General features: G+C 41.1%; 1 protein-coding gene and 1 long non-coding RNA gene across 2 annotated transcripts in view; one reads left to right on the top strand and one right to left on the bottom strand.

Annotated features, from left to right (window-relative positions):
- Positions 1 to 16,868, top strand: part of man2a1 (mannosidase, alpha, class 2A, member 1) — a 90,326-nt gene that overhangs the window by 20,003 nt on the left and 53,455 nt on the right. The gene's annotated exons all lie outside the window — the stretch shown is intronic.
- Positions 11,220 to 11,753, bottom strand: LOC133995082 (uncharacterized). Its single transcript, XR_009927138.1, has 4 exons — positions 11,689 to 11,753; positions 11,503 to 11,578; positions 11,325 to 11,393; positions 11,220 to 11,231 (listed from the first exon to the last, which is right to left on the bottom strand). It is a non-coding gene; the product is annotated as an uncharacterized LOC133995082 (long non-coding RNA).

Below are 16,868 nucleotides of genomic sequence, written 5' to 3' on the forward strand. Positions count from 1 at the left end.
GCCCATGACGTCACTCCAACAGGAAGTCGGCCATTTTGAAAAATATGTGCGATTTTGGCGTTTTCCACGCCTCGTACTTTAACGAACTTGTCCTAGGGATTTTATCCGACCGACTTCAAATTCACTCAGAAACATCTTGAGACATTGGAAATGAAAAGTTATCAAAAACTTTTTGATTAGGGATTCGGTTTGGGCGTGGCGGTGCCGACAATTTCCTTCGCCATTTGATCCTTCGCCAAAAAGCAGGAAGCCCTTATAACTCCTACATACATCGTCCAATCTACACCAAATTAATCACGCATGTAGAAGGTATCGCCCTGAACACGTCTATACATCAATACTGTGTTAGCTCCATAGCGCCACCTACTGGATACTCGTGCCATTTCGGCGATTTCCAAGCCCCGTACTTTTACGAACTTGTCCTAGGGATTTTATCCGACCGACTTCAAATTCACTCAGAAACATCTTGAGACATTGGAGATGAAAAGTTATCAAAAACTTTCCGATTAGGGATTCGGTTTGGGCGTGGCGGTGCGGACAATTTCCTTCGCCATTTGATCCTTCGCCAAAAAGCAGGAAGTCCTTATAACTCCTACATACATCGTCCAATCTACACCAAATTAATCACGCATGTAGAGGGTACCGCTCTGAACACATCTATGCATCAATACTGTGTTAGCTCCATAGCGCCACCTACTGGATACAATAGCGCACCCTAGAAAATCCCAAAAAAATTGAGCCCCTCAACTCAGATTGACATAGATAAACGAAATTCGGTACACATATGTATCATCTAAAGACGCACAAAAAAGTCTCTTGGACCCATACCCTCACTCTAACAGGAAGTCGGCCATTTTGAAAAATATGTGCGATTTTGGCGTTTTCCACGCATCGTATTTGAACGAACTCCTCCTAGAGATTTAATCTGACCGACTTCAAATTCACTCAGAAACATCTTGAGACATTGGAGATGAAAAGTTATCAAAAGCTTTCTGATTAGGGATTTGGTTGCTTCGTGGCGATGTGAGGAATTTTGCCGTTTTGCCATTTAACAGGAACTGCTGGCCAAATGGGGGTACTGCACCCCGTAGAAGATTAAGAAAATTGAGCCCCTCCCTCCAGATTGACGTAGACAAACGAAATGTGGCACATATATGTATCATCTAAAAATGCACAAAAAAGTCTCTTGGACCCATACCCTCACTCTAACAGGAAGTCGGCCATTTTGAAAAATATGTGCGATTTTGGCGATTTCCACGCCTCGTATTTGAACGAACTCCTCCTAGAGATTTAATCTGACCGACTTCAAATTCACTCAGAAGCATCTTGAGACATTGGAGATGAAAAGTTATCAAAAGCTTTCTGATTAGGGATTTGGTTGCTTCGTGGCGATGTGAGGAATTTTGCCGTTTTGCCATTTAACAGGAACTGCTGGCCAAATGGGGGTACTGCACCCCGTAGAAGATTAAGAAAATTGAGCCCCTCAACTCAGATTGACGTAGACAAACGAAATGTGGCACATATATGTATCATCTAAAAACGCACAAAAAAGGCTCTTGGACCCATACCCTCACTCTAACAGGAAGTTGGCCATTTTGAAAAATATGTGTAATTTTGGCGATTTCCACGCCTCGTATTTGAACGAACTCCTCCTAGAGATTTAATCTGACCAACTTCAAATTCACTCAGAAGCATCTTGAGACATTGGAGATGAAAAGTTATCAAAAACTTTCTGATTAGGGATTTGGTTGCTTCGTGGCGATGTTAGGAATTTTGCCGTTTTGCCATTTAACAGGAACTGCTGGCCAAATGGGGGTACTGCACCCCGTAGAAGATTAAGAAAATTGAGCCCCTCCCTCCAGATTGACGTAGACAAACGAAATGTGGCACATATATGTATCATCTAAAAACGCACAAAAAAGTCTCTTGGACCCATATCCTCACTAGGCAAAATGGCTCAATAGCGCCCCCTAGAAAATTAAAAATATGGAGCCCCTCGACTCAGATTGACATAGACAAACGAAATTCGGCACACATATGTATTGTGTAAAGACGCACTAAAAGGTCTCTTGGACCCATACCCTCACTCCAACAGGAAGTCGGCCATTTTGAATCAAACTTGCCAATTTCGTGCCATTTTGGTGTTTTCCACCATTAAAGTCTGCATCAAACACTGTTGCTGTGGCGATGCAGAAAACTTTTTTTTTGGAAGGAAGTTGTTACTTTAAACAGACATGTTCCAAACTGCACCAAATGTATCATGGTTGATGAGAGTCCCATCCTGAACACATTCATGCTTCAATATTGTCTCTTACTCGTAGCGCCACCTACTGGACACAAGAAGTGTTCTTTGATGACCACGAAGCAGGACATTGCTGTAACTTTAACAGACATGTTCCAATCTGCACCAAATTGTCATGGCACCACTTATTGGCAACATGAATGTAAATATGCTGTAATTGTATGGCCTGTGCCTAGCCCAATGAACAACTTGACTTTGACAATGCCATGTTGTGAAGACTGGATGTTAAGGGGCTGGGTGTGTTAACCCTAGTGCAAAAAAACTGACACACAAGGTAGTAACTGGTTTTAAAATAGTTTTATTGCAGGAAGGTAACTGGGAGACTGGGACGAGGGCTGGGCCAGAAGCCTGAGCTCAGGGCTGAAACTGGGGCTGGACCAACCAGGCTGGAGTCAGGCGGAGGCAAACTGCAAACACAGAGAAGCAGGTCTTCAGAAAAGAAAAGTACAGAACTAATCATTATCGATGACAGCTGGTCTCACCCCTCTCCACTCCTTCTGCAGAAATTGACAGGACAAGAGAAGAGACAGAGGAGAAAGCACAACTACAGGAGAGAGTTTTGACAAGGTTTTTCAGTGTTATGGAAGTTAATGACAGTTGTTGGAGACAACGAATTGAATGAAAACAATATGACCTTTCATGTAAATACGAAACCAATCAGCAGGGCACCGCAGGGAATTGAACCCCATCCCAGTATAAACCAGGAGTAGCCATTACCAGTGCCTTTTGCTTTTTGGCTAAACATAGTAGGTAGGTAGGTAAAGCAAAACCTACATTAGCAACAGCATTTTATTATATGTCAAAATGACAACTAAAATTTATTTGTTCACCAAATGTGGAAAACTATGCAACTAGTGCAGTTTTGAATAAGTGGTTCAATGGGCCAAATATTTATCAATGCAATGCTGTTGTAATGTAGGAAAAAGAAATCCTATTTTTAAAATTACAACATACATAACATAACAAAACACAACATCACATACAACATAGATAAAGCCATGCAAACATCCTCTAATGCACACCATGGGTAAGAAAATTGTCATTTCATATTATACAATACATGTTTTCTTGATTACATTTAAAAAAAAAATACAATTCATGATTTCAATTATTCATAAAAAAAACCCCATCACTTTTAGACCCATGTTGTATGCATTAAAGCATTACAGAACATACAGCTGACCACAAGACTAATATCTACAACTATAATAAGACAAAGCCATTTAATTTGCACATACAGCTAACCATATACCTTACATCCACAAAGCCATTTAAAAATAACGTAAGTATATGACTATAAAACACAACCGCCTATTAGTCCGATACAACAATTTGCACAACATGATTACTCACCAATGTCTACTTCAAACACACTACATATTTAGAATCAACAACTGCCTCATGATTGTAAAAATATTCCTGCATACACATAATCAACTAACGCGCAATCCGTTCTACCTCATACCAGAAACAATTACCTAAACACCACAACCCATATACACATTTTTACGTTTAAAACAGCAAACAATTGCTTCATGATCACTAAAATACGCAGGCACAACCTCACACTCAACTTCATAATCAGATGTTTTAACATAAACATGATCTATCAAGGTCCCTTGCTCTGTTGTCGCCTGCGTTACTAACTGGCCAAACCCTTTGTCTGCTAGAAATTTGCAGACACTTGATGATTTCAAGAGATCGTCATTAAAATCTCCCATGACTACAATATTGTTACTTTTAGGATGTAGCCAATCAAGTAATTTACCTAAATGTTCTTTAAACAGAGACATGGGATATGACGGCGGCCGATAAATAACTGCTACTAATAGATTATATTCTAGCCAATTATGAACAATACATTCTAAATTGAATGGTGGCATTTCGATAATATTAGAGGCCAAATTGTCTGCACTGTACAAGCCAACACCACCATGTTGTTGTCCTTGCAGTGCAATCAGTGTTGGATGGTCACTGTTATACGATACACTTCGAGGACTACTGTGAAAAGTGAAGCCCTCAATGTTTACCGCTTCTGTGGATGCAGCAGGTAGCCATGTTTCTGTCACAGCAATACAGTTAAGCTGCAAATGCTGTGTACATGAAGCCAAATCTGATACATGTTTACTTAAATTTTGTACGTTCATCAAAAAAACGTTCAATGTATTTGTATCTAATTTGTGCCTAATGTTATTTTCTATCAAATATTGGGGCATACTCTGAATTGCATCCTTTATATTATCCTTACAATAAATGACCTTTTCATCAAAATCTTGAATCACCAACCCTGACAAATTTCTAACACGACTTAAGGCCACATACGCCTGACCTGCAGAAAACACTTTCTTCAGACACACCACAGCACTATCTACAGTTATACCCTGTACCTTATGTACAGTACAAGCCCACGCAAGTTTAAGTGGAAACTGACGACGCAAGCCACCTTTTTTGGTCACCCTTTCTTCCTCTGCTTCAATGCCTATGGAGCCCGTTTCAACTAACGGGCTCACACACTGTTTCCTCCTCTGAGCACCGACATTGTCGTCATCAAATTTCACATAAACTCTGTGAGGAAACTTTTTTTTTTCTAAATAGACAATGTCTGTCACAAAACCACACACACCATTAACAAGACCATCTAAAACATCCACATTTTTACACAACATAACACGTGCACCCTTACCCAACGACAACACTTCAGCTAAACACGTGTTATATGTTTTTGTATGATGGCCACTTTTCAACACCAATTTACCAGTTTTTTTATCATTGACAAAGTCCTGAGCCTCTATTTCATCATGTTCAGGACATGTCTTCAATAATTCCTCATCGTTGTGCTCATTTACCTGTCTATTCGTCGGAAAAATGTGTAAAGCTGAGCTGACTTCACCGGTTTCACAACGTTTTAATATTTCGATGTCGCTATTCAACATCGCGGTCCCTTTCGAACGAGATCTAACTCGGTTTAACAACGCCGCAAACTCACCATCTTTTTGCCTAACTATTTCTGTCAATTCCACCACCTTAAAAAGGCTAGACCAAAAGTTGACTCCGAGTTCCTCTTCATAAAGAGGTTTCCCTCTAACCGGAGCCAACTGGAAAAAATCTCCAACCGCAATGACGCACACATTCCCAAACGGCGCAAGATCACCTGTTTGTTTAATTTGTCTTAACCTACTATGAATGTATGTCAACAGTCTGTGGTCAACCATCGATATTTCATCAATAATCACAATTTGAAGATCACAATATTTAGCACGCAAAGAGTTCACCTTTTCCTCACCCAAAGGTACGTAGGGAAGGCGAACATCTTTGCCAATGCTAAATGTACTGTGAATGGTTGTTCCGTGCAAATTGTACGCAGCAATCCCTGTAGGAGCCGTTAACAACACACAAATATTGTCAGGATTACGACAGACTGTTGACAACAACCTCATAGCCTCGTACTGAATGGCTTTAATTAAATGGCTCTTTCCCGTCCCTGCACCACCTGTAACAAAAGCATGAAACGGTTCTGGATTCTTGCCTCTAACCCTATCTAAACACCACTGCCTAACCTGATAAAAAACAGACCGCTGAGTCTCATTTAAAGACCTAATAAGAGCCAAGCCATCAGTCCTACACATAACATTATTTCTCTTTTCTAAATGCACTACCTGCTCCCTACTCACAGCTAAGTCTGGAATATTCACACCATCATCATCCTCTACTACCTGCTCTCTCTTTTTCTCTTCCCGTTCCTGCTGACACTCTAAACGCTCCACCTCCTGCTCTGGACACAATTCACCCCAGGCATCTTCTGCTACACCGTCTAAACCTATCATTTCCTGAATCTCATCCAATTCGTCGGCATTAATCTCAAATTTACTTCTATTCAAATCTACGACTTCCTTCACCGAATGCATTGACCCATCACTAAATCTAACATGGGCATTGCTATAAAACTGTGCATACGTTTCAAAATTACGAGGCTTTAGCTGCTCATCTAAACGATACGGCAAAAACAACTGCAGGATACTTTGATAAAATAATTCTGGCGTTTTAGTCTCAGAAAAGCGCGCATATCGAATTACTGCAGGTTTAGTTTTAGTTCTTTTAACGACAAATCCGCAATCATTCTTTAATTGAATCCGATCCTTGCACTTTTCATTTTTAGTTACCACGCGATACTCCGACGCAAATGTCGCTATACACATGTCCTTAAACGTGCTATCGTTAGGCCTATTCTTGTAACGATCGACTATGCTAGTCATCCAGATGTCATCTGCATTACAATCTGAAGACTCTGCCTTTTGCCTCAATATATTTATCGGTAAACTCATTTTAACTATATTATTCCCTGTGGGTATAAACACAACCTTTCTAGAAAATTCCTTCAAGTGCATATTACTTAACCTATAAACTGCTTCCTGAGCACACACATCTCTATTATGTAGATACACACTACCTAAACTTTTCAATGCCTCTTTTGCACTAACGTTCCCGTCCTTTGACGCTTCTCTTTGGGCATTGCCTAGCAACAATCCCATGTCTCTCTCTGCCTTCGAGATATAAGAAATAATATAAACAATGCAAGCGTACGCATCAACAACAAATTGGACGTCCAAATTGGCGTTCCAACATTTCAATAGCGGCTTACTATACTGGTTAATCCACACTTCATTAACCTGCCTTTTCAACACTACACTTGTCTTTTTCGCTATACGTTTATACGCAGCCTCAAAAGTAGCCGGACTAATCCGCAAACGCAGCAACAATTCCTCAACGGTGAGATTACTATTTTCCTCTTTTAACACAGCCGCCTTGATATTGCCCACTATGTCTTCCGCATGATCTCGTCTCATCAGATCCGGTTTTTTCATATCCCGTTTACCACATGTACATGCTTCAGATTCCTCGCATTTACATTTATTTTTGGCCTCTTCCCCTGATGGGCTACGAGAAATAAATGTACGAGTGGATGGCACTTTTGGAAAATTGAAACGACAAGCCGTGTTATTCTTTTTACAAGTTTTGGAATGTCGTTTTGAATGTTGCTGTACAGATGTGACAGTGTCCAATAATGTCTCATCTTGTGACGGTAACTCACATGTTACATATTTATCAATAAATTCCACGACCTCTTCGTCTGTGTTTTCGTCAATTTTTGGTGCATTTTCGATCCAAAACAAGCAATGTACATGTGGTGAACCGCGCTGCTGAAATTCCACCCTATAAAAGAAATCGATAATTTTGCCTATTGGATTTGAGGGGGACATAAGGACCTCCCTCAAAAAAACATGCCAGCGATAATCAAACATTCTCGCTGCAGTGACCGGATTACGACGCAGTAACTCACACTTGTCTGCCCACTCTAAATCTTCAGCAGTCTGAGACCTACCTTCCTGTTTCAAAATGCTATCAAGTAAATTTGTCCATCGCAAATCTGCAGAAGAAAATGAACAAAACCAAGTAGGTAGACCTAGCTGACGGACAGAAGCAACAAGTCCACGCTGGGCTTCTTGCCAAAAAGCCGGGGTACCTCGGATCGGCTTAAGAAAACGATACCCGTCATCAAACTCCAACAAATTCTTCATAGACTGCTCGTCGTTAATTAAATCCTTCACACTTTTATCACCTACCTTCTTAGAAGGACGACCTTTACCTTTACGCAGAGCTATCGACACATTCGATACAACCTGCTGAACCTCAGACATATACTGACCGAAAAATATATATTCTACATTTTTAGAAAACCTACCGTCAGCATGCAAAATCCTGTTGTTCAAATACCGCGACAACGTCAAAGGACTGGTCCTACTATCGTGATACGTTTTACAACCCTGAGGAAACAACACTGGGAAACATTTGGCCTCATTTTCCTGATCAGAAAGTAACTTAACAGGATTGTTACCTTCTGCAGGCGCAAGATTCAATATACCCTCATAATACTGATCTAACGTTTCCTGACCTATATCAACAGGCATAAAACACGTGTCCTGAAACATACAATGCTGCTGCCTATCATGCAAAAGCTCATCTTCTACATCTTCAGCTTCCCCACTTTCTACATTACCGCTAACCTCTGGTTCGACAACTGCATCATCTTCTTCCCTAAGAAACGCGTTAAGCCACTCTTCATTAAATTCAACGTCTTTATAATACACATTTGTTTCTTTTAAATACTGCAAAGCCTTCCTAACGCGCATAGTATCCACAAACTGATACTCGTAATGCCCTTTATACGTCAACTTGCGCTTTAACTTTACAAGCAACAAAGACCCCTCCATATTGGAACGCGGCAACAAATTACTCGTCTGCACTATGTTGGCTGGAACACATGTCACCGGTCCATGCACTCCATTCTGACCTCCCTTAGGTAGAGCCAACATCTTCATAAACGGTATATGCAAAGCTATTAAATGCTGCTCTAAGCTATTCAAACAAGCCAACTCCGGTGGAACAGGATCAAGCTTCAAATTATTAACTGAACTCTCAGGTGGCAGTACACCATTATTAAGCTTAGAATTACACGTATGGCAAATCCACAACTGACCTCTAGCTGAATCTAACCACTGACACGGCACTACACAGTCCTTACTACACTTGTGTAAATAGTCCTCACTAATACACTTATCTGCTAATGAAGCTAATGCCTTATTCTTACTGTAATTCTCTTTTCTACAATTTAAAACCTGCCGTCTAAACAACAATCTATGGCAAACAGAGCACACAAAATCTGGACCGTCTTTAACCTTATCCAAAAACTGGTCCATCACAAAATCAAACTGCTTCTGCTTATCTTTTATATCTACCCTCTTCAACTTGGTATCTGCTACAACACGAATTCTATGCTCCGGTTTACCATGATACTTTTTTCGACTAATTTCCTTCACTCTCTGCCTATGCAAAACATTTTCCCTATACTTCCCAATACTGTTTGCCTTAACTCTCTCTCGATGCAAAACATTGTGTCCATACTTCCCAACACTCTTTGCTTTTTGTGTCTCCCTCATCAACACATTCTGACGATATTTCTTATTGCGCATTACATTTTTCTTCTCCCTATTCAGCACACTATTCTGATATTTCATTTTCCTCTTACTTTTCAAAAACTTTGAAAGACAACTATAACGATTCACACCTGCACAATCAACTGTTTTCACTCTCTTACACGCTGGACTTTCCAGTGAGCAACTCTCTACACTACGACGTCTCATATCATAAACTTTACAATCCGAACTGCTCACATTACACAAACCATAACACCTCTGCAGTTGAGGCTCAAAAACACAAACAACCGTTTCATAATGGTTACCATTACAATTTTCCAAATAAATCCCCTGTCTAGACAAACCATTAAACTTACAGCTATATTCGAGCCATCTACCATCACAAAATGTAAAGATATCAACTCCTAAACAATCTGCGGCTGCCTGAATTTCCACCTCTGTTGCCCAGCTGCCAACATAGCTCATCTTTGCCTCCCTGATATAATCTGCCACTGAAGAATACTCACTTCTCAAAATGTCATTATATTGTGATGCATTCTTCTCTAGATGCTTAACAACAGCGAGTCTAATCTTCCTATGACTCTTCTGTGTTCCACTCACAGCTAGAGACACTGCCCTAAAGAAACAGTTCCCATCAGCCACTATGTTCTCCTTCTTACAAGGAGACCCTAACAAACCAACTCCTACAGACACTACCTCAACCTTCTCAAACTCTACATTTACCCGTTTACAAACCGACTGGGCAACCTCCTTACTGAGGGGATCAAACTGCAGCTGTTTACATGTCTCATCACTAACAAACACAACATCTGAATCAGCTGCTGTAGCATCACCACTAACAACCACAACATCTGAATCAGCTGCAGGAGCATCACCACTAACAATCACGGACACAACCTCATCTGCAGTAGCATCACCACTAACAACCACAAAATCCGCATCATCAGCAGGAGCATCATCACCAACAATCACGGACACGACCTCATCTGCAGTAGCATCACCACTAACAACCACAACATCTGCATCATCAGCAGGAGCATCACCATCAACTATCACAGACACGACCTCATCTGCAGTAGCATCACCACAGACAACCACAACATCTGCATCACCAGCAGGAGCATCACCAACAACAACATCTGCATCACCAGCAGGAGCATCATCAAACACTATGTGAAAGACACACACACCGGCTATCTCAAAACCTGCGTGATATGCATTGAGTGATGTAGCCAAATTGCATACATACTCATGCAGGTCTCTAACACAACTAAAATACGCAACTATACTTCGACCATAAAGACCTACCATTCCAGCAGCGTTGCGTGCGTGTGAATCAACAACAGCATATCTACCATTCTGACTAATAACGGCGCATGTAGTACCACCCAGGGTCAGTAAACACGTGCTATATTTGCCAAGCATCCTCTCCAATCCGTTTAGGAGAGAGGTGTGAAAACCAGCCTCAACAAGTTCTCCATCAACTACATCGACCACACCACTTACATAGTCACTACCATAATCGAAGGTAAACTGCTGCCCGTCAAAAACATGTTGTCCTGGCAATTCAGGAACAGACAAGACCTCGAAAGTACCACTGATCCTCCTGTCCTCACGCAAAAACGCGTACAAGTCATCGCCTAGATGGAGAACATGATCCAAATCGCGACGCCGCCACGAGAAAACACTGTTGACTGTGTGTTGAGCCAAGCTTGCTAAAGCTATGGGCATACACTGAACCCCTGGGTATTTAAATCTACGATTGCCCTGATGGAAGCTTCCCCTAACCCATTTAACCTTAGCAGATGTACAGTCCTTGTGGTCAGCAGTAACATCAGTGTCCGAACACACTGAACCTGAACAGGAAGAATCAAAGTCTGTCCTACCTTTGACGCATCTAGGGAAGTCTTCCTCCATCGGGCTGGGGGGCGATGACTCTGAGGACACATGTGACATGGTTAACAAACACGTTTTCAAACTCCATCAATAAATGACTGTTAAGGCTAATCAGGAACTAAGGTCAATCTTACCTGTGACGCAGGCAGCAGGAGCATCCCTCTGCGTCACGACCACGTCCACGGGGCTGGGGAGCGATGACTCTGAGGACACATGTGACATGGTTAACAAACACGTTTTCAAACTCCATCAATAAATGACTGTTAAGGCTAATCAGGAAGATACAAGCATTAGAACTAGGGTCAATCTTACCTGTGACGCAGGCAGCAGGAGCATCCCTCTGCGTCACGACCACTTCCACAGGAGCAGTCTCCACAACAGCCTTCACCTAGAAGAGGAGAAAAACCAAAAATGATTAACCAACTCCATCCACACATTTTTTTTCCAAAAATGTCATTTATTACAAATAATCAAATATTGCATTAAACTATTACTAACCTGCTGCTGAGCCTGTCTCCTCTTGGAAGTGGCTGCCTTGGGCTGACGGTCCACGCGGGGTTTCTAAAAGAAAAACATGAAAATATTAATTAACATCAAATTTAAAATTTGAAATTATTTTACAGTGTGTTACTAGGGATATACTTCATTATAAAGCCTCAACCAACACATATCATTTGCATATAACTTACCTTCTTGCCGGGTGGCGCAGTGCACACAGGGCTGGACAGATCGGATGGAGCGGCCCTCTCCAACGCATCCATCACGGCGCTGCTGAACCGCACCGGGTTAAGTGGGAAGGGCACCTCCAGCTCCTGTGAAATAATAATGGAGACAGACTATTACTGACAACTTGCTTTGACATATAATACACATATGATCACTAAAAATATCAATGATAAAGTTAAAGCAGAACACAAATAGACTGACCGGCTGCTGAAGCTTCCCACTTTTGCCCGCGCCGCACGACTCCTCCCCCTCCTCCCCGGAGCGTCGCCTCTGTAATGACAAACGTTTGTATTACACAAAGAGGTACCATTTAAATATGAATAACGCAAATGTTTCTAAATGTTACTGTTTGTCATGAAGTTTCAATCAAATTATTACCTTCCCACGCCCCTCCACAAGTGACCAGCCGAAGGGGTCTGACTGCCGCGGAGCGACAATCTCCCCCTTGACGACCACTCGTGGAAGGCGTCTCGGCGCTGCCGACCCGGGTGACGTCCTGCGAGGCACCTGGGGCTCTGGTGGAGGCACCGCCAGCTGGGTGTAGGCGGCATTCCACAACAAGTCAGCAAGCACAGGCATCCCGTGCTTGTCACTCAAGTGGACCTGCAAAAACAACACATGAAAAATCAATTTATAAATCACAATTTTATAAAATGTACACAAAAGACACTCATTTCAACTCCAAAAACATGAACATATCACAGCATTCTACTTACGCCGTCTCTGCACCACAGCTTTAGATGCTCCTTGCGGAAGGTGGGGAAGTTGTCTGCAGTATGGATGTACGGGACACCTACAGGAAAAAAAAAAAAACATGAATTACTGAAATATTCAGAGACAACATACTTCAGATTAAGGCAATTTTTTTTCCTTTTTTTTTTTAAAACATACCCATGCGTGCAGCAACCTGGCTGAAGGCGTTCCGGAAGTGGCCTTGGAGCTCCTCATCCACCACCAAACGCGGCACGAAGTCCATGACGATCACCTAGAAAAAAATACAATAAAACAAAAAATTATTACAAAAAGTACATTTCTTTTTACAATCAAATTCGTATGTGGCACAGGCTGCTGCCACTATAAATTCCCTCAACACAGTTTAGTCAGACACAGTTCAATTAACATTTTTTATTGCCACACAAAAACTTGCGCAGCTCTCAGGTGCACCGGGCTCTCCACCGCAATAACCAACTCTTCAGCCTTTTTCTGCTCCGGTGCTCCTCCACTCTCTCTGTGCAGCCACCACGCTGTCCAGCCCCTACTACAGTGTGAAAGGAGAGCTTGATTAGTCAACTTAGCCCAACTGTACCAATCCACTCACCTGGCGCTGCTCCTTCCCAGCCTCTCTCTCCTACAGCTGACCAAACCAAACCAAGCCCACCTCCATGTAATTATACAACCAATCATAATAACCGCAATAATAATCATTGTAATGACAATTGTGCATACCTTAGGCCAGCGTGTGCAGACCGTGCACAGGAGCTTGGCGAAGTCGGCCCGGCCCTCGTCCACTGTCCGGCTCGCTGTCAGGTTGTTGCTAGGAGCCATGAGACAGACCAAGTCAGGGGTCCGAGGTACCGTAGCGTTCAGCACCTCGGTCCTCAACTGAGCTGCACAGGCCCCCGGCGTCGACATGACAGCGAAGGACAGGCACCCCTCTGGCATCGGCACGTGTCGATCTGCGAAGCTTCGCAGATGCGAGGCACCGACAAGAAGAACCAACTGAAACAACACAAGATATATATTTTTTAAATAATGGAAATAATTACTCCTTGGATCAAATTATTTGTTCTTAAATTCTAAAAATAATAATACCTTCTTGCCGGGGGCATCATCTGGAATGACCAACTTGTGCTGACGGCCAGTCAGCAGAGAGGTCGGCCATTTCTCCACCTTGTGGCGCCAGCCGGTGCCACGGCCTAGATAAAGCCAAGATAAAAACAACAACAATCACAACATATCCAAAACATAACACATTTCCAATAGGAAAACTGTGCAAAACAGAAAACAGTTTACACCTTCCACATATAAAGGAAAATATTCATTAAAATAATACATACGTTCAAGGGTGCCACAGGGAGAATGCTGACGACCCAGCATGACGATGCGCTGCTCCTCCACTCTCCTCCGGGCGGCCTGGGAACGGCGGAAGGACTTCATACGAGGCATCTAAATGATTACAAAGTTTAAACACATCAGTAACAAAGCAGCAGAGATTGTATTTAGACTCAAGTTTAATGCACTAAGCTCAATAAACAACACCCTTAGTATTAACTGTTTAGGTAGCAAATTACGCAGTTGTGAACATCTATGTATATTGCATGCACTGCAATAAAAAAAAAGAAAGAATATTTCTCCCTTTGTTAGAATTTTTACAGACCATAGCTTATAAACATAGAATGACATGCTAATTACAAAGTCACAGTAAGACAGTTTAACAGGATTGATTTCAACTTAACTTATGCTGGACTACATTACTGTATTACATGTAACTAGATCAAAAAAGTCCGCTAGCATAATGCTAACAAAATACACTCAAAGTTACACAATCAATAAACGGATCACAATCAAACAAACAAAAAGTAAACCATCACTTAATATAACACACACACACACCCAGTGAGTGGAAATCTGTGTGTGTGTGTGTGTAGCAGCGGTACACACACAGCAATCAATAAACATCAGTGTCTCTCATAGCCGTAACATAATATGTCGCTAATAATACAACAGATAAGTTGCTATTTATAGCTCCGAAACGTCATGTAAAAGTCCGCTAGCATAATGCTAACGAAATACACTCAAAGTTACACAATCGATAAACGGATCACAATCAAACCATCACTTAATATAATACACACACAGTGAGTGGAAATCTGTCTGAAAGCAGGTACAACAGCAAACCAGGAGCATTAGAAACAACCCTCCATATCACCAAAATACTGCAGTCCAGCTGTGTGTGTAGCAGCGGCACACACACACACATCAATCAATAAACATCAGTGTCTCTCATAGCCATAACATAGCATGTCGCTATTAATACAATAGATAAGTTGCTATTTATAGCTCTGAAGCGTTAAGTAAAAGTCCGCTAACAAATGCTAACGAAATACACTCAAAGTTACACAATCAATAAACGGATCACAATCAAACCATCACGTAATATAACACACACACACACACACACACACACACAGGTGACTACAGTCTGTAACCATTAATAGCCTAAATTCATCTTGTAAGCCATACTTAATTAACAATAAAAAAACTGACGTCAATAATCAGTGTCTCTCATAGCCATAACATAACATGTCGCTAATAATACAATAGATAAGTTGCTAATTATAGCTCTGAAACGTCATGTAAAAGTCCGCTAGCATAATGCTAACACATGCTAACGAAATACACTCAAAGTTACACAATCGATAAACGGATCACAATCAAACCATCACTTAATATAACACACACACACACCCAGTGAGTGGAAATCTCTGTCTGAAAGCAGGTAAAACAGCAAACCAGGAGCATTAGTAACAACTCTCTGTATCACCAAAATACTGCAGTCCAGCTGTGTGTGTAGCAGCGGCGCGCACACACACACACACACACACACACACACACAGCAATCAATAAACATCACAGTGTCTCTCATAGCGATAACATAGCATGTCGCTATTAATACAATAGATAAGTTGCTATTTATAGTTCTGAAACGTTACGTAAAAGTCCGCTAGCATAATGCTAACAAAATACACTCAAAGTTACACAATCAATAAACGGATCACAATCAAACAAACAAAAAGTAAACCATCACTTAATATAACACACACACACACCCAGTGAGTGGAAATCTGTGTGTGTGTGTGTGTGTAGCAGCGGTACACACACACAGCAATCAATAAACATCAGTGTCTCTCATAGCCGTAACATAATATGTCGCTAATAATACAACAGCTATTTATAGCTCTGAAACGTCATGTAAAAGTCCGCTAGCATAATGCTAACAAATGCTAACGAAATGCACTCAAAGTTACACAATCGATAAACGGATCACAATCAAACCATCACGTAATATAACACACACACATAGGTGACTACAGTCTGTAACCAATAAGAGCCTAAATTCATCTTGTAAGCCATACTTAATTAACATAAAACTGACGTCAATAATCACAGTGTCTCTCATAGCCATAACATAGCATGTCGCTAATAATACAACAGATAAGTTGCTATTTATAGCTCTGAAACGTCATGTAAAAGTCCGCTACCACGAAACGAAATACACTCAGTTACACAATCAATAAACGGATCACAATCAAACCATCACGTAATATAACACACATAGGTGACTACAGTCTGTAACCAATAAGAGCCTAAATTCATCTTGTAAGCCATACTTAATTAACAATAAAAAACTGACGTCAATAATCACAGAGTCTCTCATAGCCATAACATAGCATGTCACTAATAATACAACAGATAAGTTGCTATTTATAGCTCTGAAACGTAATGTAAAAGTCCGCTAGCATAATGCTAACAAATGCTAACGAAATACACTCAGTTACACAATCAATAAACGGATCACAATCAAACCATCACGTAATATAACACACACACACACACAGGTGACTACAGTCTGTAACCAATAATAGCCTAAATTCATCTTGTAAGCCATACTTAATTAACATAAAAACTGACGTCAATAATCAGTGTCTCTCATAGCCATAACATAGCATGTCGCTATTAATACAATAGATAAGTTGCTATTTATAGCTCTGAAACGTCATTTAAAAGTCCGCTACCACGAAACGAAATACACTCAAAGTTACATAGTCAATAAACGGATCACAATCAAACAAACAAACGGTAAACCATCAATTAATATAACTTATCAAGCTCCTCAAACACACAATAAACATCCAATCTAACTTTCAGGAGGAAAACCGACAACAAAATAA

This window comes from Scomber scombrus, chromosome 15, assembly GCF_963691925.1.
Source record: "Scomber scombrus chromosome 15, fScoSco1.1, whole genome shotgun sequence".
Classification (NCBI taxonomy): domain Eukaryota; kingdom Metazoa; phylum Chordata; class Actinopteri; order Scombriformes; family Scombridae; genus Scomber; species Scomber scombrus.